Genomic DNA, 23,499 nt, shown 5'->3' with positions numbered 1-23,499 from the left:
TTAAAACTGGTGTGATGTGTTCAGATCTCTTAGTCCTGGTTAAAACTCTAGCAGCAGCGTTCTGGATGAGCTGCAGATGTTTAATGCTCTTTTTAGGAAGTCCTGTTAAAAGACCATTACAGTAATCCAGTCTACTGGAGATGAATGCATGGATGAGTTTCTCCTGCTCTTTCTGGGAGACTAAACTTTTAATTCTGTTGATGTTTCTGAGCTGGTAAAAAGCTGTCTTAGTGACAGCTTTGATATGGCTGCTGAAAGTCAGATCTGAGTCTATCAACACTCCCAGGTTACGAACTTGGTTGGTAATTTTAAGAGCCCGAGTCTCCAGGTGTTTGCCAATGCTGACCCTCTTCTCTTTGCTACCAAACAGAATAATCTCAGTTTTGTCTTCATTTAATTGTAGGAAATTCTCCCTCATCCAGGTGTTTATTTGCTCCAGACACTGACACATTAAGTCTATTGGACTGCAGTCATCTGGTGACAGAGACACATAAAGTTGTGTATCATCTGCATAACTTTGATAACTAATGCTATAGTTTTGTAATATTTTACCCAAAGGGAGCATATACAAGTTGAACAGAAGAGGTCCAAGGACTGACCCCTGGGGGACTCCACAAGTCATGGCCACTCGCTCGGATTCATAGCTGCCGATCGTAACAAAATAACTCCGGCCTTCTAAATAGGACCTGAACCAGTTAAGGACCGCTCCAGAAAGTCCAACCCAGTTTTCCAGCCTGTGCAACAGGATTCTGTGATCTACAGTATCAAACGCAGCACTGAGATCCAACAGAACCAGGACTGATACTTGACCAGAATCGGTATTCAACCTAATGTCATTTAACACTTTGACCAGAGCTGTTTCAGTGCTGTGATGAGGTCGGAAGCCGGACTGAAATTTATCAAGATTTCCACTTTCATTTAAAAAGTCATGAAGCTGGTGAAATACAACTTTTTCAATAATCTTGGAAATAAAAGAGAGGTTAGAGACAGGTCTATAGTTGTTCATTATAGAGGCGTCTAGAGTCCTTTTCTTTAGGAGTGGCTTAATAGCAGCTATCTTTAGTGACTTGGGAAAAATGCCTGATGCCAGCAAGCTGTTAACTATCAGTAGGAGATCACTTTCTACTGAGGTAAAAACTGTTTTTAAAAAGTCGGATGGTATCATGTCCAGAGTGCATGTTGTTGATTTCAAATGCCAAACTGTTTCTTGTAGGACTTTTAAATTCACCATTTTAAATTGTGACATGACATCAGAATTATTTCCGGGTTTTAGACACAGACTAATTTTCTTGTTTGACTGTGTGGAATTAATATTTTGCCTAATTGTTTTAATTTTTTGGCTAAAAAAGTTTGCAAATTGGTTGCATTTCTCAGTGGAAAGGAGCTCTGGGCTTATCTGTTTGGGAGGATTTGTAAGTTTTTCAATCATAGCAAACAGAGTGCGAGAATTGTTGACATTCCTGTTAATCATTTCAGATTGAAATGCAGCTCTGTGCAATATTTTTTAAATTCTCAGCAGAAAACCAAGAAGTTTAATAAGTGGACTAAGAATGACAAATATTATGTGCGCCTTGATGTCTTGGGCATTGTCACCAGTAATTATATAAGATTATATAAATATCATATTATATAAGTGTCATATTGTTTCTATGGAAGCCGAGAGCAGCTGGGCTTGCATGTTTATTTAATAGTGTTTTCTTGTGATAAAGAATAATTTAACTCGTTATCTTGAGAAAAAGGTGCTGGAGCTGTCCCTGGTCCATCACAGAACACGACTCATGTTCACTCCTAGTAAGAATTTAGAGACTCAAATCAGCCAAACATGCACGTCTTTGGACTGAGGAAATAAGCTCATGCAAACTCCACACGTTTCCACCGAGAAACCTACTTGTTAATCTAAGAATTATAAAAATGTGACCAAGTGCTATTTAGTCAGGAAAACATCAGAATGAACTGGAACAAGAGACCACTATATTTAAAAGAACAATTTATTTTTAAACAGAACAAAATCCTTTAAAACTTTGATGGTCTGGATGTTGGACATATAAAAGGGTGGACAGTGTTTCTGTACTGATAAAACCACATTACCATGCATGGAATTAAAAACAGACAACCAAAATGATAACCCTTAAAACACAACAAAACAGACGTCCAGTTTGTAAATGAGACGATAGGCAGCTAAAACAAGGAGCTCCCAGTCAAATAAGCTTAAAAACGAAGAAGACCCTTATAAATATTACTTGAAGATAGGCAAATACTCAACATGGATAAAACACTAAACACAAAGGTAAAAGAAAAGAGGACGAAGTCTGAAATGCCAGGAAAGGCCCAGATTGCCAACGAGGCTAACAATGAGCTAGCTAACAAGGACCACTCTGGCTGGGTGAAAGAGATACAAGCTAAAGTGGCTAAAATAGAAACAGGCCAGAACAACATGGATGCCAAGCTGGAAAAAAATTGGCAAACAAACTGAGGACATTTGAAGAGGCGAAGACATGGGAGATCATGGACAAACTAGGGAAAGAGTTGAAACAAGGGCTGGACAGCTAGAGAGAAGAAACTAATGAAAAGTTTGAAACCGTTGACACAGAGATTCAGGAACAGTGGAAAGACATTGAAATTTTGGAACAACGCATGACATTTGGCGACTTAAGGAGGATATAGAACTCCATCCAGGAATATGTGGATAAACTTAATCACACAGAGTTCAGACTGGCGGAGGGCTCTCGTTAGGTGGGGATTTACCCCTCACTCACCAGCAGAGGAAAGGGGGTTAAGTTCAAAACCCCCAAAGGCCTTGGAAGACCAAGTTTGGTTTGTTTTTGTTTGTTTGTTTAGGGCAGCCGTTGTTGATGTTCTACTTTGTTTTGTGACATGGAAGAAACTGAAAGAAGCACTGAAGGAAAATGTAATGCAACATAGGAGTATTAAAATGGTGTCATTAAATGTCAATAGTATGAACAATCAGATCAAAAGAGGTAAAGTATTAACAAAATTTAGAGGAAAAGAGGAAATGCAGGTCATTTTTATACAAGAAACACACATGTTGTCCCAAGAACATGAAAAACTGAAAAGATAAGGTTACAACAATACATTGTATAGTTAATTTCAGCAGTCGTAGGAGAGGGGTGGCGATAATGATAAGGAACTCGATGAAATTTGAAAGACTCATAGAAATATATGACAAAGAGCGAAGATATGTGGTGGTCAAGGGGAAAATAGAGGGACAAATGGTCACGGGTCACGCTAATTAATCTTTATGCACCACCAGATAGTGAGAAAAAATGTTTTGAAGCTCTGTTTGATATCATAGCGATGGAAATGGAGGGAATATTGATTTGTGGTGGGGGGGAGGAGGACTAGGACACATATCAACCTAATCTAGAATTGACGACTACTTAACAAAAGAAGACATACACAGGGTAGAGGACTGTAGGATAGGTGGCTCAACTCTGCCATCTAGCCTTAAAAATCAACATCCCACAAAAAGAAGATCTTAGTTAATTAAATTTATTTTATTGAGTATGTTTATGGTCTTCTGGGGCAGTGCTGGCTTTCAGTCTAACTGTTGCAGGAATCAAGGGCCTCCTCCATTCACTCCTTCACGATGTGGATGCAGCAGTCTGGCTTTGACAGAAATACTGACAAACTCTCTTACTGATCACCAGAAGGCTGTCAAAGAGGCAAAATTGAAATTCCTGTCTGTATGTCGGTTAGACAACTGAACAACAGCCGCCTCAGCACAGAATCACCTGCGGTTGTTACTCTGCTGTTTGAGGATTTTCACCTGGTGTCACTTTACAGAAACAGTCCAAAAGTAGAAAGACTACAAACTAGCTAGTCTTTTAAAACAAGTTTTTACTACTGTAGTTACCCTCTTGGTTCTGATTAACTTGTGTCTTAGCTCAGGTATTATTCCAGCTACTTTTAAACATGCCATTAGGGTCAAGCCTTTTCTAAAAAAAAAAAAAATAAATAAAAAAAAACTAATCTTGATCCTTTGTTTTTTCTAATTTTACATCAGTTTCTAACTTGCCTGTTCTTTCGAAAGTTTTATAAAAAGTATTTTTTTTATACATTTGCAGTCCTTTTTTTTTTTTTTTTTTTTTTGAAAATAACAATTTTAGAGAAATTTTAGTCTGGTTTTAGATCACGACACAGCAATGAATCTGCTCTGTTAAAGGTGCATAATGATATTGCTATCTCTATCGATGCTAAGTGCCCAGTTGTTTTGGTACATCTGGACCTCACTGCAGCGTTTGACACAGGTGACCATACAGTCCTGTTGTCTCACCTCCAACAACTTGTTGGTATTTGTGGCACCGTACCAAAGTGGTTTACCTCATACCTGACCAATAGAAGTTTTGTGTAATGCTTGACGACTTGGCCTCCTCTTCAGCACCACAAATGAGGACAAAACAGAGTATATTTTAATCGGTTATCCTGGAACTACTGATCTTGGTGCACTGACTTCTAGTCTACGATCTACTGTATAAAATCTTGAGGTCATCTTTGATAGTAATTTTAAATTTGAAAAACAAAAAGACAGCATAGTCAAATCTAGTTTTTACCAACTTCGGCTCTTGGCCAAAGCTAAGCCGTTTTTAATTCGCTTGCACCTGGAAAAGGCTACCCATGCTTTTATTAGCTCCGGAATCGATTATTGCAGGACACTTTATATTGGAGTCCAGGTCCTCCCTCAGATGCCTCCAGTTGGTGCAGAATGCTGTGGCTCATTTTTTTAACAAACTGGCCCAGGCGGGAGCACATTACTTCGGTTCTGCAGACATTCCAGTGGCTTCTAGCTTCTTTTAGAACTCACTGTAAGATCTCACCCCTCATTTTCACTGGGTGTGTGTGCACCACATTACGGCTGCACCATGTTTTTCTTCTGTCCTCCGTGGCGCGGCGCTCTACAATGGGACCGTAGTGCAGTCCAGCTAGCAGGATCCGCGCGGTCACGAAATCACAGGAGAAGTGGAGAATCTTGGGATTTACCACTTCCAGGATAAACATCTTGTCGTCCATGATGAAAAAGAAAACCTACTGAGACCCTCTGACTGGTTAAAGACGTAATGTTTTCACGGTTTAACTGCGCAAATTTGCAAGGGAGCTTTTATTTTGAAAAATACCGGAAGCTTTTACACGTCTCCTGTGTCTGACTTCCTGTCTGGCCCTGCAGGATTTAACAGCAGAATTTGACGCATCTCCTATGATTTCGTGATCTCGCGGATCCTGCTAGGTGGCTTGCACTCGCGGGCGCTCCACATCTGACACGCTCCCGGTATAAAATGCCGTGCCACGCAGGTCGAAACATACGGAAGCGTGGAGCTGTCACCCAAATAAAAAAAAAATCGGACCATATCACGTTATAACGTGATAAGTTTATTGTAAAAACGTGAAACGTATCACGTTATAACGTGATAAGTTTATTGTAAAAACGTGAAACTTATCACGTTATAACGTGATAAGTTTATTGTAAAAACGTGAAACGTATCACGTTATAACGTGATAAGTTTATTATAAGAACACAGCCAGTACTGTGTGCAGATGTTGTTACGACCTATATTGGAGCAAAATACATTTTATGGAAAATATACTCATCAAGCAAGTTGAAGTTGAGACGGTGCGTGCCTTTGTGTCTGAATTGCCACAGAGCAGGCATCCCCAACTTGGGACCTCTTGAGCCAGTGTCCTGCAGGTTTTCAGTATGGTTTATTATTTCCAGAGAAATTCCTAATTTACTACATGGGATTAAGTTTTACTTCATTGGAGAGATTTGATGAAGCTTGGAGGACACTTGTTGACGTTGCACCCTTTAAGTAGACAGGACCACGTCTTTGTGTCGGCAGCTTATTTCTCCCAGTCCCAGCGGTGCATAAAGCCTTTATAATTTTCATTTTTATTGTCAGGAGACAACATATTATTAACTGAAAGCAGCGAACACACTCTATTGCCACTCAGACACAGGCACGCACCGTCTCACTGTGCAGGCAGGTGACCTACGTGTTTCTCATAGCTGTCCCACATTTCTGTACAACAATAAACCAGAGTAGAACAATAAATCATTGTCAAAAAGAACTGAAATGTTTCTGCTTGATGAGTATATTTTCCATAAAATGTATTTTGCTCCAATATAGGTCGTAACAACATCTGCACACAGTACTGGCTGTGTTCTTATAATAAACTTCGTTATAACGTGATAGGTTTCACGTTTTTACAATAAAGTATCACGTTATAACGTGATACGTTTTACGTTTTTACAATAAACATATCACATTATAACATGATAAGGTCCGATTTTTTTTATTTGGGTGACAGCTCCACGCTTCCGTAAATTTTAACTTTTTTCCTTCTGTTTTAAAATTCTTTTAAAGTTTGTTTTATAATGCACGTTATTGCTTCCTGCACCCTGCTGTAATGCTTTTAATATTTTATATTAAGCACTTTAAATTGTCTTGTATATGAAATGCGCTATACAAATAAACTTGCCTTGCATGATTTTCATGGAATACCCCCCTGAAGAGATTCTAACCAGCACATATCTACACTGTAAATAGTCTGTCTCCTGTGTGGATTCTCATGTGTAGGGTTAAGCTTTTCTTTTCACTAAATCTACGTCCACATTCATCACAGCTGAATGGTTTGTCTCCTGTGTGGATTCTCATGTGTTGGGTTAAGTTTGTCTTTTTACTAAATCTACGTCCACATTGATCACAGCTGAATGGTTTGTCTCCTGTGTGAATTTTCATGTGTTGGGTTAAGTTTGTCTTTTGACTAAATCTATGTCCACAGTTATCACAGCTAAATGGTTTGTCTCCTGTGTGGATTCTCATGTGTTGGGTTAAGCTTGTCTTCTGACTAAATCTATGTCCACATTCATCACAGCAGAATGGTCTGTCTCCTGTGTGAATTTTCATGTGTTGGGTTAAGTGTGCCTTTTGACTAAATCTTTGTCTGCATATATCACAGCAAAATGGTTTGTCTCCTGTGTGGATTCTCATGTGTTGGGTTAAGCATTTCTTGTCACTAAATCTATGTCCACATTCATCACAGCTGAATGGTTTGTCTCCTGAGTGGATTCTCATGTGTTGATTTAAGTTTGCCTTGTGACTAAATCTATGTCCACATTCATCACAGCTGAATGGTTTGTCTCCTGTGTGAATTTTCATGTGTTGGTTTAAGCCTGTCTTGTGTCTGAATCTATGTCCACATTCATCACAGCTGAATGGTTTGTCTCCTGTGTGGATTCTCATGTGTTGTTTTAAGCTTGTCTTATAACTAAATCTATGTCCACATTCATCACAGCTGAATGGTTTGTCTCCTGTGTGGATTCTTATGTGTTGTTTTAAGCTTGTCTTATAACTAAATCTATGTCCACATTCGTCACAGCTGAATGGTTTTTCTCCTGTGTGGATTCTCATGTGTATACTGAGATGTGTTGTATGACTGAATATTTTTCCACAAACATCACATCGAACTGTCTTTTCCCCTGTATAGACTCTTTCCTGGATATTTACATTGTGTGTCGATCTAAAACATTTATTTCTGTTCAAACAGCTGAAAGACCTTTTTGTTAAGTGTCTCTGGAGAGATCGTTGGTCGTGAAATTCTTCACCACATTCAGAGCTGCTAAGTGATTTTCTGGCCGTGTTAGACTCTCCATCGCTATTTACACCTGATCCATGTGCCTTGTTGTCATTCCAGCTTTTATCACCTTCCATTTCAGGTCCAAAATGTGACAAATGTATCTCAGAAAAGCCTGAAGCCTTTCTGTCACTATTTGGTTGTAAATTAATGTTTGGGTCTTGATTACTGGTCATTTCTGGTGCTCCACAGTCCTCTTCAACACTTTCTGATTTAATCTGTTTAGCTGGGTTGGTGGTTGGAGTCTCTACCTCTGTGTTGCCCTCAGTTTTGGTTTGATGGAGATGGGCTGTATATGACCATGGCTGATATTCTTTATCATCATCTTCACTCTTCAGAGGAGCCACCATCATTGGTAGACTGGTGACACTCTTAACCATCCCATCATCAACCGCTGTCCATACTGACTGGGTCATAGTTCCTCTGGTTCCACTTTTTTTGAGATGGGACTCTAGGTCCAGACTTCATTTACAAGGAAACCCCTCTGGAATCAGCTGCTGCACATCTGCAGGAAACGCTGGAATGAAAAAGAAAGATAAAGATCATGCAGCAGAAAAATTCCCACCTCATCCCTTTAGAGCGTCTTCAAAGTCACACCTTAAAACTATCTCCATGCTAGGGCTGCACAATATTTTGAAAATTTACCTACATCGCGATAACAGCACAACACAATTTGATCCATCATAGAACTCGCTGACTGTACACTACACAAATTATTTACAAGTGAACTTAATTTGACTTGCTTGAATTTTCTGAATGCAATTGCAGAACATGCTGTTTATTTATTATGTATTGTGGAAACATTTATTTCCAGACAATACATTTATGCTCACCTTAGTTAAGCTCAGTCCATAAAGAGGTTCAGTGGTATGTTTTTATTTACATCTACTGAATAATGGACATACATTCATCCATCCATCGATTGTCTACCGGAGTCGGGTCGTGGGGTAGGTGCCTAAGCAGGGAAACCCAGACTTCCCTCTCCCCGGCCACATTCACCAGCTCATCCGGTGGGATCCCGAGGCGTTCCCAGGCCAGATGAGAGATGTAGTCCGTCCAGCGTGTCCTGGGTCTGCCCCGGGGCCTCTTTCCGGTGGGACATGCCCGGAACACCTCACCAGGGAGGTGTCCCGGAGGCATCCTGACCAGATGCCTGAGTCACCTCATCTGGCTCCTCTCGATGTGGAGGTGCAGCGGCTCTACTCTGAGCCCCTCCTGGATCACAGAGCTTCTCACCCTATCTCTAAGAGAGAGCCCAGCCACCCTGCAGAGAAAACTCATTTCAGCCGCTTGTATTCGCAGTCTTGTTCTTTCGGTCACTACCCACAGCTCGTGACCATAGGTGAGGGTAGGAACGAAGATCGACCGGTAAATCGAGAGCTTTGCCTTTTGGCTCAGCTCCCTCTTCACCACAACAGACAGATGCAGAGTCCACATCACTGCAGAAGCTGCACCAATCCGCCTGTCGATCTCCCACTCCATTCTTCCCTCACTCGTGAACAAGACCCCGAGATACATGAACTCCTCCACTTGGGGAAGGACCTCATTGCCGACCCGGAGAGAGCACTCCACTCTTTTCCGGCTGAGGACCATGATCTTGGACTTGGAGGTGCTGATTCTCATCCCAGCCCCTTCACACTCGGCTGTGAATCGCTCCAGTGAGAGCTGATGATCACGACCCGATGAAGCCTACAGAACCACGTCATCCACAAAGAGCAGAGACCCAATCCTGAGACCACCAAACCTGATCCCCTCAACTGCACCTAGAAATTCTGTCCATTAAAGTTATGAACAGAATCTGTGACAAAGGGCAGTCTTGGTGGAGTCCAACCCTCACTGGAAACTGTCGGCGATGCGGACCAAGCTCTGACACCGGTCGTACAGGCACCGGACAGCTTGTACAAGGGGGTCCAGCACTCCATACACCCGGAGTACCCCCCACAGGAATCCCCAGCGGGCACGGTCGAACAAATTTTACCCAAATTTCCCTGAGGACTCTCCAAAGGGATTAATAAAGTATTTCTATTCTATACCTTCTCCAAGTCCACAAAGCACATGCAGACTGGTTCAGCGAACTCCCATGCCCCCCCAAGACCATGAAGAGAGTATAGAGCTGGTCCACTGTTCCATGACCGGGACGAAAACCACACTGCTCCACCTCAATCCGAGGTTCGACTATCCGATGGACCCTTTTCTCTAGCACCCGTGAATAGACCTTACCAGGGAGGCTGAGGAGTGCGGTCCCCCCATAGTTTCAGTCCAGATCTGAAAATCAAGTTTTTTTTTTATCAGGAGCTGGTCTAATGTGGTCTAGCTTCCCAAGAACTCAACAGAATCGCAATTTACATATATGGCAAATCTCAGCATTATTTATTTACATGTGTTGACAAAAGTTCTTAATGACATTAGCTCTGTTGTCAGCCAGAAACCGAGCAATGAGAGGATAAGTCAAGTTACCCACAGTCTCCACCTCCTGAGTCTCATAATTCCAGCAGTTGAGTTAGTGAGGACCATTTAGTCGAGAATTCAGTGACAGAACTGAGAGTGCTTTGGTCACCACCATGAGGACATTGAGCCACATGTGTCCACAGTGAATTGATGGGCTCTCAGGAGAGCGATTCTCTGCTTGCACATACTGTGTTATTCCCTTGCAGTGCAGAAATGCTTCCTCACGATTAGGGCTGCAACGATTAGTCAACGTTGTTGACAATAAAAATAGTCGACAACATATTTAGCCGTCGACTATTGTGGGCAAAAAAAAAACAAAAAAAAAAACACTGAGACATCTTTTAATCCTATCTCTGTTGAGAGTTGCACAATGCAAATGAGCAAAGAGGGGGAAAAAAATACAGAGTGAGAACTAGTCTTCTTTTTTCTTTAATCTCTGCGGAGAGTTGCACATGCACAATAAATGCCACCAAGGGAAAAATATGGCGGTGGACTAGGGAGCAAAATGGCAGCAGAGGACGTCAAAAGTCTGGGATAACTTCAAGTTAAACTTATAAAATAAATTAAATCCATGTGAGATTTGTAAAGTGGACCTTGTGTACCACGGAAATACGTCTGCAATGCTCGAACACTTAAAGAGGAGGCACGTCGGACTTACATAACAACCTCATGCAAGATTTAAAAGCTGAAAGTGAAATAAAAGCCATTTATAATAATCATGAGATACATAACCCGATTGGTCAACTAGTCATTTTAATAGTCTGTGACTAATCAACCATCAGAATAGTCATTAGTTGCAGCCCTACTCACGAAGTGTGTTTTCACTCGCGGCTACTAGTTTACTCATACGTATCATGTAGATGTGCCCTGTGTTTACCGTGCATGCTATATGTTTCATGTGCCCCCCCATTTGGAACTGAAGAAACACCATCTCTCTGTGTGTGTGCGCGATCGAGAATAATGGGGAGACAATGCTATGAATAAAAGAAACCTTTTTTTTCCCAAATCATTTTGGGGGGAGAGGTGGAATCTGTTGTGCTTTGAGCTGATTCTGTTGTGCTGCGCCACACATTGGTCTATGTGTGGGAAACCCTGATCTCACATTTCTACAGTCTCACAGATTCAACAATAAGCAGCCCAACCTGACAGACACCTAACCCAAAACCTAAAGCAGACAATTATTTCTCTCATCATTTTAAGAGTGTGTTGTAGCAATGCTGCAGTAATGTTCCTGTTCATGTTTACCTGTTTAAATGTTCTGTGATTACTGACTAAAGATGATGCTTTGAATGTGTGTGGGGTTAAGGAGGGTCTGTGGGATGAGATAGTTAAGGGGGAGGGAAGCGAGAGGGAACAGAAGTAACTGTTTACAGAACAGGGCTGAAGTGGGACACAAAGTCAGGCCAGGAGTCCTACACTCACTCAAGTTAATCCAACTCATATACTGCATGCACACATATGGTCTAAGTAATCAACAAAGCTCATTTTATGAGAAACAACATTCACATAAAACTACAAACCACTAGTCCATTGTTTTTCCTCTTCTCTACCCTCATCAAATGGTTCAATACAACAGTCAAAACAGGACTCTTTTATTAATGATGGTATTATGTTGAGATAAACAACATTGTGTCAGCAAGATGCCAGTTTACTGTAGTACATATAATACACCAAACCCAATATTTGCTACTAAAGTAAAACATGAAGTGGTACACAGCAGCTTCACCTGATGTGACGTATCTAAAATTAAAAAAATGAAAAAGTCACTCAAACCAGACAGATAAGAGATTGTCCAACTTTAGAAGGGGTTCCAAAACTCATCATGCAGCAGGCCACCTGTGGAGGTACATTTGGCTCAGCAGCACCCACAAAATATTTCATGCAGTAAAATAAGCCACGTCTTTACCATGTAAAACACATCTACTAACACACACTACATATGGAGTTAATTAAAACCTCAGATATCAACATTTAACCAACAAGCATAGAAATGTGCCATCACATCATTTACAACCAGATAAAAACACACTGATGAAGTTAGATTTAGATAGTTATAGCTATATAAAATGAGTGATGAAGAATATCAACTAGTGATCATCATGTCATGTTTAATATAAATCTGCAGCTCCTCACCAGCCGTCTCACCTGTATCATAGCAGTTTTCAACCAGTCTGTTGCTGCTGCTGGTGGAGACTTTGAAATCAGTTCTCCCATCCTGAAGTGCTTGTTTAATCCTTTTATTAACTAAGGCCCCTCTCTGCTCCCTCTTTCCTCTGAGTCCATTTGCACCACCTCATTCCTCTTCCTCACAGCTGTTCCGCCTCCACGCGTTTTGCTCGTGCTGATTAATCTTTCTTTAAAAAATCTGGATTAGACTACTGACCAATCTGCATTAGTTTATAGTGAAAACGGACTAAAACAAGTAATTTAGTCTGTGTGCGGATGCCAGAACCAGGCGGGATAATCAGTCGCACCGATGTAGAGCATCGTGAATTTTTTTATTTTTATTTTATGTTTATTTTTCAACAAGTAGGCCAGACACTTAAGACCCAGACCACCATGAACTGTCCCGGTGGAAACATATTAACTGATATGTTATCTATGACAGCAGGAAATCCCAACCTACTTTCTATCCAGGGTTGGAATAACCAGTAGCTTTATGTTTCAGCTAACAGCAGATATAACAGCAGTGCAACAAACCATGGCAACAAGTTTTGACAGTAAGTCGTACCAGAGTCATTATTACATCTACTAGTGATCATCATGTCATGTTTAATATAAATCTGTAGCTCCTCACCAGCCGTCTCACTCGTATCACAGCGGTTATCAACCAGTCTGTTGCTGCTGCCAGTGAAGATTTTGAAATCACAGTTCTCTCATCCTGAAGTGCCTTTTATTTATTTATTTGTTTTTAAATAAGGCCCCTCTCTGCTCCCCCTGTCCTCCAAGTCTATTTTGCACCACCACATTCCTCTTCCTCTCAGCTGTTTCGCCTCCGAGCGCTTTGCTTGTGTTGGTTATTTTTTTAAATAAATCTAGACTACTGACCGATCTGTATTAGTTTATATTGGAAACGGACTAGAACCGGGCTATTCAATTGGCGGCCCCCGTGCCTGGTCCAGCCCCTGAACAATTTTATACTGGCCCTTAGAGTGTTCTGTAATTATTACATATGGATAGTCTCCTGTAATGCATGCCTATGACTAATTGTACATACAATCGTGCATAAAAGCAGTTAGAATATACCTGTTTTAGCCGGATATATATTTGTGGGGGACGGCAAAAGACCAATCAGAAATTGTCATTCGCAATTCAAAGCTCTGACTGCCCTGACTTGTTTTTAATTTAAGCATAAAGGTTGGCTAACAACACAAAATGTCTTTCTCTACCTTAAAAAAAACAAAAGTTGATTCAGAGAACAGGCAGTTTAATGATGAATGGACAGAGAAATACGCGTTCATCGCTGTCGATGCAAATATTGTGTGCTTAATCTGCAACGAGTGGCTCACCGTGTGTAAAGAGTATAATTTGAGAAGACATTTCAACACAACGCATGCTAACTTTAACGCTACTTTTTCACTGGATTCTACCGCTCGGAGGCAGAAAATATCGGGGCTTACATTTTGTTATGAGCAAAGACGCCGGATATTGTTCCGGGCTTGTACAGATCAAGAGAGAGCAACAGCGGCATCGTTACGAGTAGCATGGATATTGGCAACAAAAGAAAAAGCCGTTTACAGACTCGGAGACAGTCAAGGAGTGTATGCTGGCATCCACTGATGAGGTGGTAACAGATGAGAAAACACGAAAAAACGTTATTGATTCAATCAAACAAATTCCAATATCTGACACCTCAAATTTAAGGAAAGTCGAGTACCTTGCATCGGACCTTTTCGAGTTCCTTTTGGACAAGCTGAGGAAGGCTGATGTGATGTCTTTGGGGGGCAATTTTTTTGATAGAAAATGTTTTCGCAAGGATCTGCTTGGTCTAATTCCCCTGGAGGGGCAGACCACCAGTTTCATTTTATTCACCAAAATTGCTGCATTCTTTGAGAAGAACAACTTGGATTTGGCACGCAGCAACATGCTGGTGATGGATGGTGCGCCCTCGATGGTCGGCAGGGCTCAGGGGCTCGCCGCGAGGATGGCAGCCATGGCTCCCCAAATGAGGTCGCTGCATTGCCTCGTCCACCAAAGCCTCCTGTGTGCCAAACTCAGCTGTGAGTTTAAAGAGACCATGGACTCTGTCATGTCAATTATAAACTTTATCCGTTGCACCTCCAGTTTGCAACACCGCTTTTTCCGAAAGCTGTTGACTGACATGTCTGCTGAATACAAAGATTTGCTCATTCATAATGACATTAGATGGCTTAGCAAAGGAAACTCATTGAAACGTTTTTGTGAACTAAGAAATGAGATTCTGGTGTTCCTTCGGTCTTCAAAACTAAAAAAAAAAGCTGGCAAGTTTCTGTCTCTAATGGAAAATGATTAGTTTAATGTCACTGCTTTTTGAGTGATATTTTCCATCATTTGAACCAGCTCAACATGGAGTTGCAGGGCAGAGATAAAACAGTTTCAGAACTTGTGGAGAAACTTCATGCTTTTCTAAGAAAGCTCTCACTCTTCTCTACTGATCTTTGTCCTGGGAAGATGCTCCACTTCCCCACATTAAGGGGATCTGGCCTACAAATCACCAAGATGATGTCAGGCTTTATTGAATCATTGACAAACAACTTTGCCACCAGGTTTGATGATTTCAGCATCTCCAATGAAGTCATGAGATTTGTTAAGGACCCTTTTTGTGTGAATGTTGAGTCAGAATTTGCATTGAAAGGAAAGGAGCTGGTTCCATCATTGGATGAGGGTTTTTTACAACTGGAACTTATTCAGTCATCAGATGACTTGTGACAGCAGGCAGGTTATGAAAAATTCTGGACCCATGTGGTCAGCCGAGAGAAATTTCCACACTCAAGGGGTCTTGCACTTTTTCTTCTGACAATGTTTGGCTCAACATACACTTGTGAGTCGTCATTCTCACACATGAATGCCATTAAAACACACAATCGCATATAATAATAATAATAATGCATTTTATTTCTTGGCGCCTTTCAAACACCCAAGGTCACCGTACACAAAAATAAAAAATAAATAAAAAGACAATAAAAACATAAATTACGTAAGAGTTAAAAGAGATAACGGACATTGATATAAAAATTACACAAAACAGTCAGTATACATGGGTTATAGGGAGTATGCCAGTTTAAACAGGTGGGTTTTGAGTGCAGATGTGAATGATGGAAGGGAGTTGATGTTCCTAATCTCGGATGGAAGTGAGTTCCAGAGCTGGGGAGCAGAGTGACTGAAGGCTCTGCTCCCCATGGTAGAGAGACGGGCAGAGGGAACAGTAAGGTGAATGGAGGAGGATGACCTGAGAGCACGGGAGGGAGTGGCAATATGGAGGAGATCAGACAGATAAGGAGGGGCCAGATGGTGAATACCTTTGAAAGTGAGGACCAGTAACTTATAGTTAATTCTGTATTTTATTGGGAGCCAGTGGAGTTGTTGAAGGACAGGGGAAATATGTTGAAAGGAAGAGGTGCGAGTCAGGATACGAGCAGCAGAGTTCTGGAGAAGCTGCAGTTTCTGAAGTGATTTATTGGGAAGACCGAAGAGGAGTGAGTTACAGTAGTCGATGCGGGATGTGACAAGACTATGGATAAGGATTGCAGCAGCATGTGGAGTGAGTGAAGAGCGTAGACGATTGATATTACGAAGGTGGAAGTAGGCAGACCGAGTAATGCTATTGATGTGGGCTTGAAATGATAGGGTGCTGTCGAGAATGACGCCGAGACTCTTGACCTGAGGGGAGGAGAAAATGGTAGAACTGTCAATGTTGATAGAGAAACTGTGAGACTTGGTTAGAGTGGAGGGCGTGCCAACAAGTAGAACTTCAGTTTTACTGCTATTGAGTTTGAGAAAATTGGAGGAGAACCATGCTTTAATTTCCTGGAGGCAGTCGGAGAGAGATGAAGGAGGAAGAGAGGAGTGTGGTTTGGAGGAGATGTAGAGCAGGGTGTCGTCTGCATAGGAGTGGAAGTTGATATTATGTTTACGGAAAATGTAGCCAAGGGGGAGAAGATATGTGATGAACAGAAGGGGGCCCAGGACTGATCCCTGGGGTACACCGGCCGAGACAGGGAGTGACTCTGAAGTGTGGGTCTTGAGTTGAATAAACTGTGTGCAGTTAGAGAGATAGGAGGAGAACCAAGTGAGAGGAGTATGAGAAACACCAAGGGTTGCCAGTCTATTGAGGAGGATGTTGTGTGAGATGGTGTCAAATGCTGCACTGAGATCTAAGAGGATGAGGATTGTGAGAAGACAGGAGTCAGCCGCCATCAGCAGGTTGTTGGTGATTTTTAGCAGAGCAGATTCTGTGCTGTGAAAAGGACGGAAGCCAGACTGGAATTGTTCGTAAAAGTTATTGTTAGTGAGGTGTTTGTGGAGCTGAGAGGCGACAACCTTTTCCACAATTTTGGAGATGAAGGGAAGATTAGAAATGGGACGAAGGTTATTGAAGTCAGATGGATCAGCACCAGGTTTTTTGATGATCGGAGTGACAGCAGCAGTCTTGAAGGCTAGTGGAACATATCCGGTGTTGAGGGAGGAATGAATGACGGCAGTGATGTCAGGAACCAATGAAGGGGGACAAGCTTTGACTAGGACTGTAGGGAGAGGGTCGAGCAGGCAGGTGGAAGGTTTGGATTTCTGAATCAGTTCAGAAATATCAGATGGGGATGGAAGAGTGAAATCTCAGAACGGGTGTGGGATAGAAAGAAATGGAGGTAGAGGGTCTGTGATGGAGACAGCAGCTCCTCCAGTGGCAAGCTGTTGATGTATGTTAGAGATTTTTGAGGTAAAGAAGGACAAAAGGGAACTGCAGACGTCAGTTGAGTAAAGATGAGGAGGGAACATGTCCGGAGGTTTGGTGATATTATTGAACAGTGAAAAGAGAGATTTGGAATTTCCTTCATTAGAGCAGATTAAACCAGAATAGTATGTGGATTTTGCTGAAGCAATACAGTCCTTATACAGAAGAAAGTGGCTATTGTACATGTCCTTGTGAATGGTGAGTCCAGTTTTCTTGGAAAGGCGTTCGAGCCGGCGTCCTTTGGCTTTAAGTTGGCGCAGGGTGGGAGTGAACCATGGAGCAGAGCGGGAGAAGGAGACACATCTGTGTTTCAGTGGAGCAAAGATGTTTAGAAGGTTCTTGAGGTTGTCATTGTATTGAGAAACTAAATTATCAGGAGTGGAAGCATTGCAGGGAGTTGGGAGGTTATTTATGGCAGAAGACAGTGTGTCAAGATTGATATCCTTAATTTTCCTGAAGGAAATTAAACGGGGAGGGTGGGTTTTATAAAGAGACACACTTATTTTAAAGGAGATTAATTTGTGATCGCAGAAGGGAATGTGATGGGCTATAGAATCTGTGGGAATTACACCAGAGCAGCAAACCAAGTCCAGAATATGATTTTTGGAGTGAGTAGAGAAATTTATATATTGGTGCAGTCCAAAACTGTTTAGACAGGAACCAAAGTCTCTGGAAAGAGGATTATTGTCCTTGTCCCCATGAATGTTGAAGTATTATCAGATTTGGAGAGAGTGAGAATAGATGGGCCAGAAGAGCAGCAAAGTCATTCAAAAAGTCCTTGTTGGGTTTAGGTGGTCGGTACACAATACATAGAATAATAGGAGATTAACCAGAGAGTTGTAAGGCCATGTATTCAAATGAATTAAGCGCCAGAGCCTCAAGTGGCTTTACTTTCCACTGCTGGCGGTGAATCATCGCGAGACCACCCCCCCTACCGGAGCCGCGAGGTTTACACATGGAAACAAACTCAGGTGGAGCGGATGAGTTTAGATGAATAAAGTCGTTGGGCTGTTGCCATGTTTCAGTTAAACAGAGAAAATCCAACTTACAGTCCGAGATGAGATCCTGGATGAGATCCCCCTTGTTTGTAAGAGAACGGATGTTGAGCAGACCGAGGTGGAGTGTGGTGACGGGGTTAGCCGACCTAGCCAAGCAGGCTAACACAGCATGATCAGCTGCACGGCAAATCCTCAGATTCCCGGGATTCACCCCGCGCCGACGGAGTCGAGGAGAAGAGGAGCGGCGGGGTTGGCCCACAAAGCCAGCGACAAGTACAAGGCAGACATCAGGAGGATCCAGGGAACGCCAGGGCACCGCATATGATCCAGATCCCAGTTGGAGAAGCGAGGAGAAGCGAGCCAGGGATGTCTTAAGCCTCACCAGATGACCACTGCGTTTGCCGCGTTTGCGGGAGCGTCTCTGCCGCAGGAGGAGGGCTGACGCCCTGAACAGGTGAGCCGGAATGCCCGATAGCAACGGGGGGAGAGTTGTATGATGGCTGTAGCAGACTGTTGATGGAACTCCAGCATTATACTGAAGTTCCAGAAGAAACTGACGATCATACATCAGCAGAGATTCCGAAAGAAGCGAGCCCAAGCATAAAATCAGCAAAAACTTAAACCAAAGGGAGAGCAACAGACGAGCAGCCACGTACACCGGCGCCATCTTCGTTACATTATCATATCCCTCACTGACCAGCATCTGCAACACTGCTTGCGCATTGCCCAGACAACATATACACCTGACTTTACTGCACTTGCTAAGTCAAAAAAATGCCATTTCTCTCATTAGATGGGAAATGCTGACAACATGCAAGATAACAGAGATGTAAGTTGAGCAAGTAATGAGGATTGATGTTTTGTTTTTATCACTATGATGCAATTCACATGTTATTCACCTTATACTTAATGTTTTTCTTGATATAGTATGGCTCAACAGAACTGAAGATTGAGGTATCTGATGCAATTTTAGTATAGGCAGATAAGGAAAAAAAATGAAAAGAGGGTGACTAAGGGACTTAGTAATTTTTTTTTAAGTTAGCAAGGCTTAAACGGGTGAGGTGATCATTGTTGAAAGCATTTTGGAATGTTTTGCCTTGAAAATGTGCCATGCACTGGAACTTTGTTATAACTATAAGCATACTTTGCAGTTTTGTTTTGTATTTGTTGATGCACTTGGAATTTTAGTTGGCAGTTAAATGGATGAATATATAAACAACTGATATGCTCAAATAAACAGGGTGGAATTTGAAATACATTGCTTTGATTAAATACTGAAAAAATGTCAAGCACTGTTGTATTGTTATAATTCTTTTCTGTACCATACAATGCATTTTGGTTTTGTTTTTGTTGGTGGAGATTAATTTGATGTTAGCTGTCACTTAAACGAGTGCTATCTTAAATATGTGTGATACGGCTGACAGAGACTGATTGTTAAGGTGTCTTGATTTATGTTCAAAACGGACAAAAGTTATTATAGTAACAGTCCATGTGTGGACTTATGTGCATATATTGTTCTGCATTTACAAAATAAAATGTATTTCTGTTCTATATATGTTGATGTAATTTCTTTATTTGTTACCGTAATTTCTCATATTCTCCGGCCCCTTATTTTGCCTCAGTTTCATGAATTGGCCCCAAATCCAAATTAACTGAATAGCCCTGGGCTAGAACAAGACGTTTAGTGTGTGGATGCCAGAACCAAGAGGGACAATCAGTCGCACCGACGTAGAATATCGTCACATTTGATAACTTTTTTGTTTATTTATTTTATTTATTTATTTTTTTACAAGCAGGCTACTTAAGACCCTGCTTGTAAATACAGAATAACTCTTCTTCCATTCTTACAACACGTCCTGCCGGACATTACATTTTTTTTTACCCCTTAAAGACTTAAAGAAAAATTCCGCCACAACTGAAAACCACACTAATCCCACAGAGCCGCCACTCTTACCCACTAAACCAAACACACATCAATGAATAAAAATTCTCACCTCCTTCCCCGCGAGGCTTCCCTCTCCCAAGCCTTTGTCCGATCCTTCTTCCGCCCCGTCTTTCCTCCACAGCGAGCTGGTCTCCACAGAGGACAGAAACGAAAAATCGTCGGTATCCAAGATACGTCGGAGTCTCCAGCTGTAGTTTAACGTGTTAATTATTATTGTAGAAAATATCTTGAAAGGACGTGAATCAAATTTAATTTCTGACCAAGAAACACAACGTTGCAGTAAACAGGTCTTCTTCTTCTGCGCCTTCTTTTCTTCTTCTCCTCCTTCGGTGGCTCGCACGTAACAATTTGGTCCATTTCCGCCACCAACTGGTCAGGAATGTAAACTGCAGACATTTATCTATTGCATGAACTAACGCAAATGAACGGACAGAACTTAATAAAACATCCTTGTAGAAATACATATAGTCTCATTTATCAGTTTACTTATTTACAAATATATTTGAGAGTCCAATAATAACCAAAACAATAATCTCTGATGATCATAAATGTTAATTACTCCTTATCTGTTTTACATAAAAATGAAAAACAAACTTGTTTATTTTTCTGATGCCTTTCTTACTATTTATAGCTACCGATGTGTGTAATATTTTTATTGTGATAATAAATAACAGTGAGCTAACAGTAAGTTGAATCAGAGGTGGAGGAAAGATGGAATCACCTACACTTTAAAAAAAAAAAAACTTTATTTCAAAGTTTGTCAAATACAATCAGAACGGAATAATTTTCAACATGCTGGCTGCATAAGGGATGCGAAAATACAAGAGATAGGGATAGATTAGAAGAAACAAAAAAAAAAAAAATGGGGGGGGGGGGTAAATATACGTAGAGCTTCTAACGTGTAGAGATTCACAGCATTCTTCCCTTTCATGTGATTTAGAGAATAGAAATACTGGTATAACTCTTTGTGAAAAGCAAAGAATTTGGGTGTGGATTTCATAAACCTATTCTTGTGTATGAAAAACTTTCCAAGTATAACTATGGAGTTGATCAACATATTGTGACAGTTATTTTTAACTATAAAACCAAATAAAACATTTTCTCTTTTTAGAACAGGAACAGGCAGAAATTTAGATAACCAATGAAATAAGTCTACTCAAAAGGCACTGGTGAAGATACATTCATAGAACATGTGATCTGTGGTTTCAATATGATTGAAACAGAATATACAATTATTACAGTCAAAATCAAAACATCCATAAAGAAAATCAGATGAAGGAAGTTTAAGTTTGTACTTAGTTTACTCATTTTTGTTTGAGTTTGATTACTATTTCATTAATTGTTTGGTTTTCTTTATTTTCTTTTGTTTGCAGTGATTTCTTTATGTTTGTAATTCCCGTCTGCTCAAAGGCATGTTTTAAAGAATTTAATGTGAATAAAGAAATTATATTTGTATGACTGTTCGTTTCTGTCAATCAGTAGCCTGAACAAACTTGTGCATTTTATAATAGGGAGCTCTAGACCTTATTTTAGAAATTGGTTTTGTCTACCAGGGGACCCTTGCAGTCCCGTCCTTGGTCACAATCCGGGTCATCCCCCCCCCGTGTTACACTATAAAGACGTATTAAGCTTTTTGAATAGAAGAGAACACCAGTTATTTAAATTTAGCTAGTTCCTACTTTTGCCGAATAACTTAGGTAACATACTAAGAGACGCTAATTCTATTTAGCTTCTGAATAACGGTGCCGTATCTGTTAATCAGTGACTGGGTCAAACAACCACCAAAACAGAATAAAGCAGTTGATTGCATTTACAAAGTATTGTATTTAAGTAAATCTGAACGCATTTAAACTCTATTAGGGCATTAAACACGCGCAAAGCATGCTGGGAAACTCCACCCATCTATGTTCAACGTGCAACAAGTGTGTGTAGGCCGCCTGGGAATGATGGTCTCACCGCTGAATTTTATCAAACATTTGTGGAGGACATTTCAACATTCTTACTAGCAGTATACCATGAAGCCTTGAATAACGAGGAACTACCAGATTCAATGAAACAGGGTCTAATAACCCTAATTCCAAAGCCCAATAAAGATGCATTATATATTGACAACTGGAGAGGCATTACTTTACTAAACAATGATTATAAAATTCTTGCTTCGGTACTGGCTAAACGGCTAAAAAATGGATTGGATTTCATTATTCATGAAGCTCAATGCGGTTTCATGCCAGGACGTCACATCTCTAATAACATTAGATTAGTCTTAGATTTAGTTGACTACAGACACCTCCTTCCTGGAAAACCTATTATTCTTTTTCTAGATTTCCAAAAGCGTTTGACACCATTAGTCATAAATTCATCTTTGACACTTTAGCGTTCTTGAACTTTGGAGATTTTTTTATAAGGGCAATTAAAACTCTTTACAAAAACAACAACAGTTCTATAAGACTAATACACGGAACATCCAGAAGATTTAATGTAGAAAGGGGAGTACGTCAAGGATGCCCAGCTTCACCTTATGTTTTCCTACTAGCAGCCCAAATACTTAATTATTTAATTTTACAAACACCTCTCAAAGGAATTCAATTATTTGAAAAAGATATTAAAATTTCCCAGTTAGCAGATGATACAACCTTATTTTTACAAAATAAAGAACAAATACCCCAAGCTTTAGCCACCATATCGCGATTTTCCAAAACATCTGGGTTAAAGTTGAATCTAAAGAAATGTGAAATTCTCTCTTTAGGGAATAACGTAGAATCAGAAATTCAGAATATCCCAATTAAAAATGTTATAACTTACCTAGGCATAAAAATATCTAAGAATCCAAAAGACGCACTCAACCTAAATATATCTCCTTTGATCGAAGCCATTAAACGTAAGTTCAATTCATGGGCGGCGAGGGATCTAACTATCCATGGTAGAATTTTATTAAGCAAAGCTGAAGGTATGTCGAGAGCAGCTTATATATTCGCATCGTTAGATATTCCTGCTTCCACCTGCTCCCAACTTGATAAAATTCTTTTTAAATTTCTCTGGAAAAATAAACCAAACAAGGTGAAAAGAATGATTTTATCTAACTCACTAGCCGAGGGGGGACTAAATGCAATTAATTTCACCTCTTTCAATCAAACAATTAAAATTAACTGGATTAAAAGAGTTCTTAAATGTCCAAATAGCATGTGGAATATAATCCCAAACTATCTCTTCAACTCTGTAGGTGGTCTGAACTTTTTAATGATATGCCCTTTTTCAATAGGAAGACTACCTATAAAATTAGCTAACTTTCACAAACAGGCCTTATTACATTGGAACATGATCTTCAAACATAACTTTTCCCCCCACAACTGCATTTTATGGAATAATGAATTTATCACACAAAAACAAAACATTTTTTCTAAAAAGCTGGTTCTTAAAAGGTATTAATACGGTGAACAAACTTATGAACACATCAGGAGAATTTGTATCATATAGAACCTTCACAGATAAATATGGGTTTGAAACACCCGAAGAGGAATTTAATATGGTGCTTA

General features: G+C 40.6%; 1 long non-coding RNA gene across 1 annotated transcript; it reads left to right on the top strand.

The window, feature by feature from the left end:
- The first annotated feature begins 7,304 nt into the window (after positions 1-7,304).
- Positions 7,305-21,259, top strand: LOC121648334. The gene is made up of 3 exons (XR_006011954.1): positions 7,305-7,426; positions 17,076-17,080; positions 21,249-21,259. It is a non-coding gene; the product is annotated as an uncharacterized LOC121648334 (long non-coding RNA).
- Positions 21,260-23,499: the final 2,240 nt, after the last annotated feature.

This window comes from Melanotaenia boesemani, chromosome 11 (assembly GCF_017639745.1).
Source record: "Melanotaenia boesemani isolate fMelBoe1 chromosome 11, fMelBoe1.pri, whole genome shotgun sequence".
Classification (NCBI taxonomy): Eukaryota; Metazoa; Chordata; class Actinopteri; order Atheriniformes; family Melanotaeniidae; genus Melanotaenia; species Melanotaenia boesemani.
Note: the sequence above shows the minus strand (reverse complement) of the source record. Positions and strands in the feature narration are given on the sequence as shown.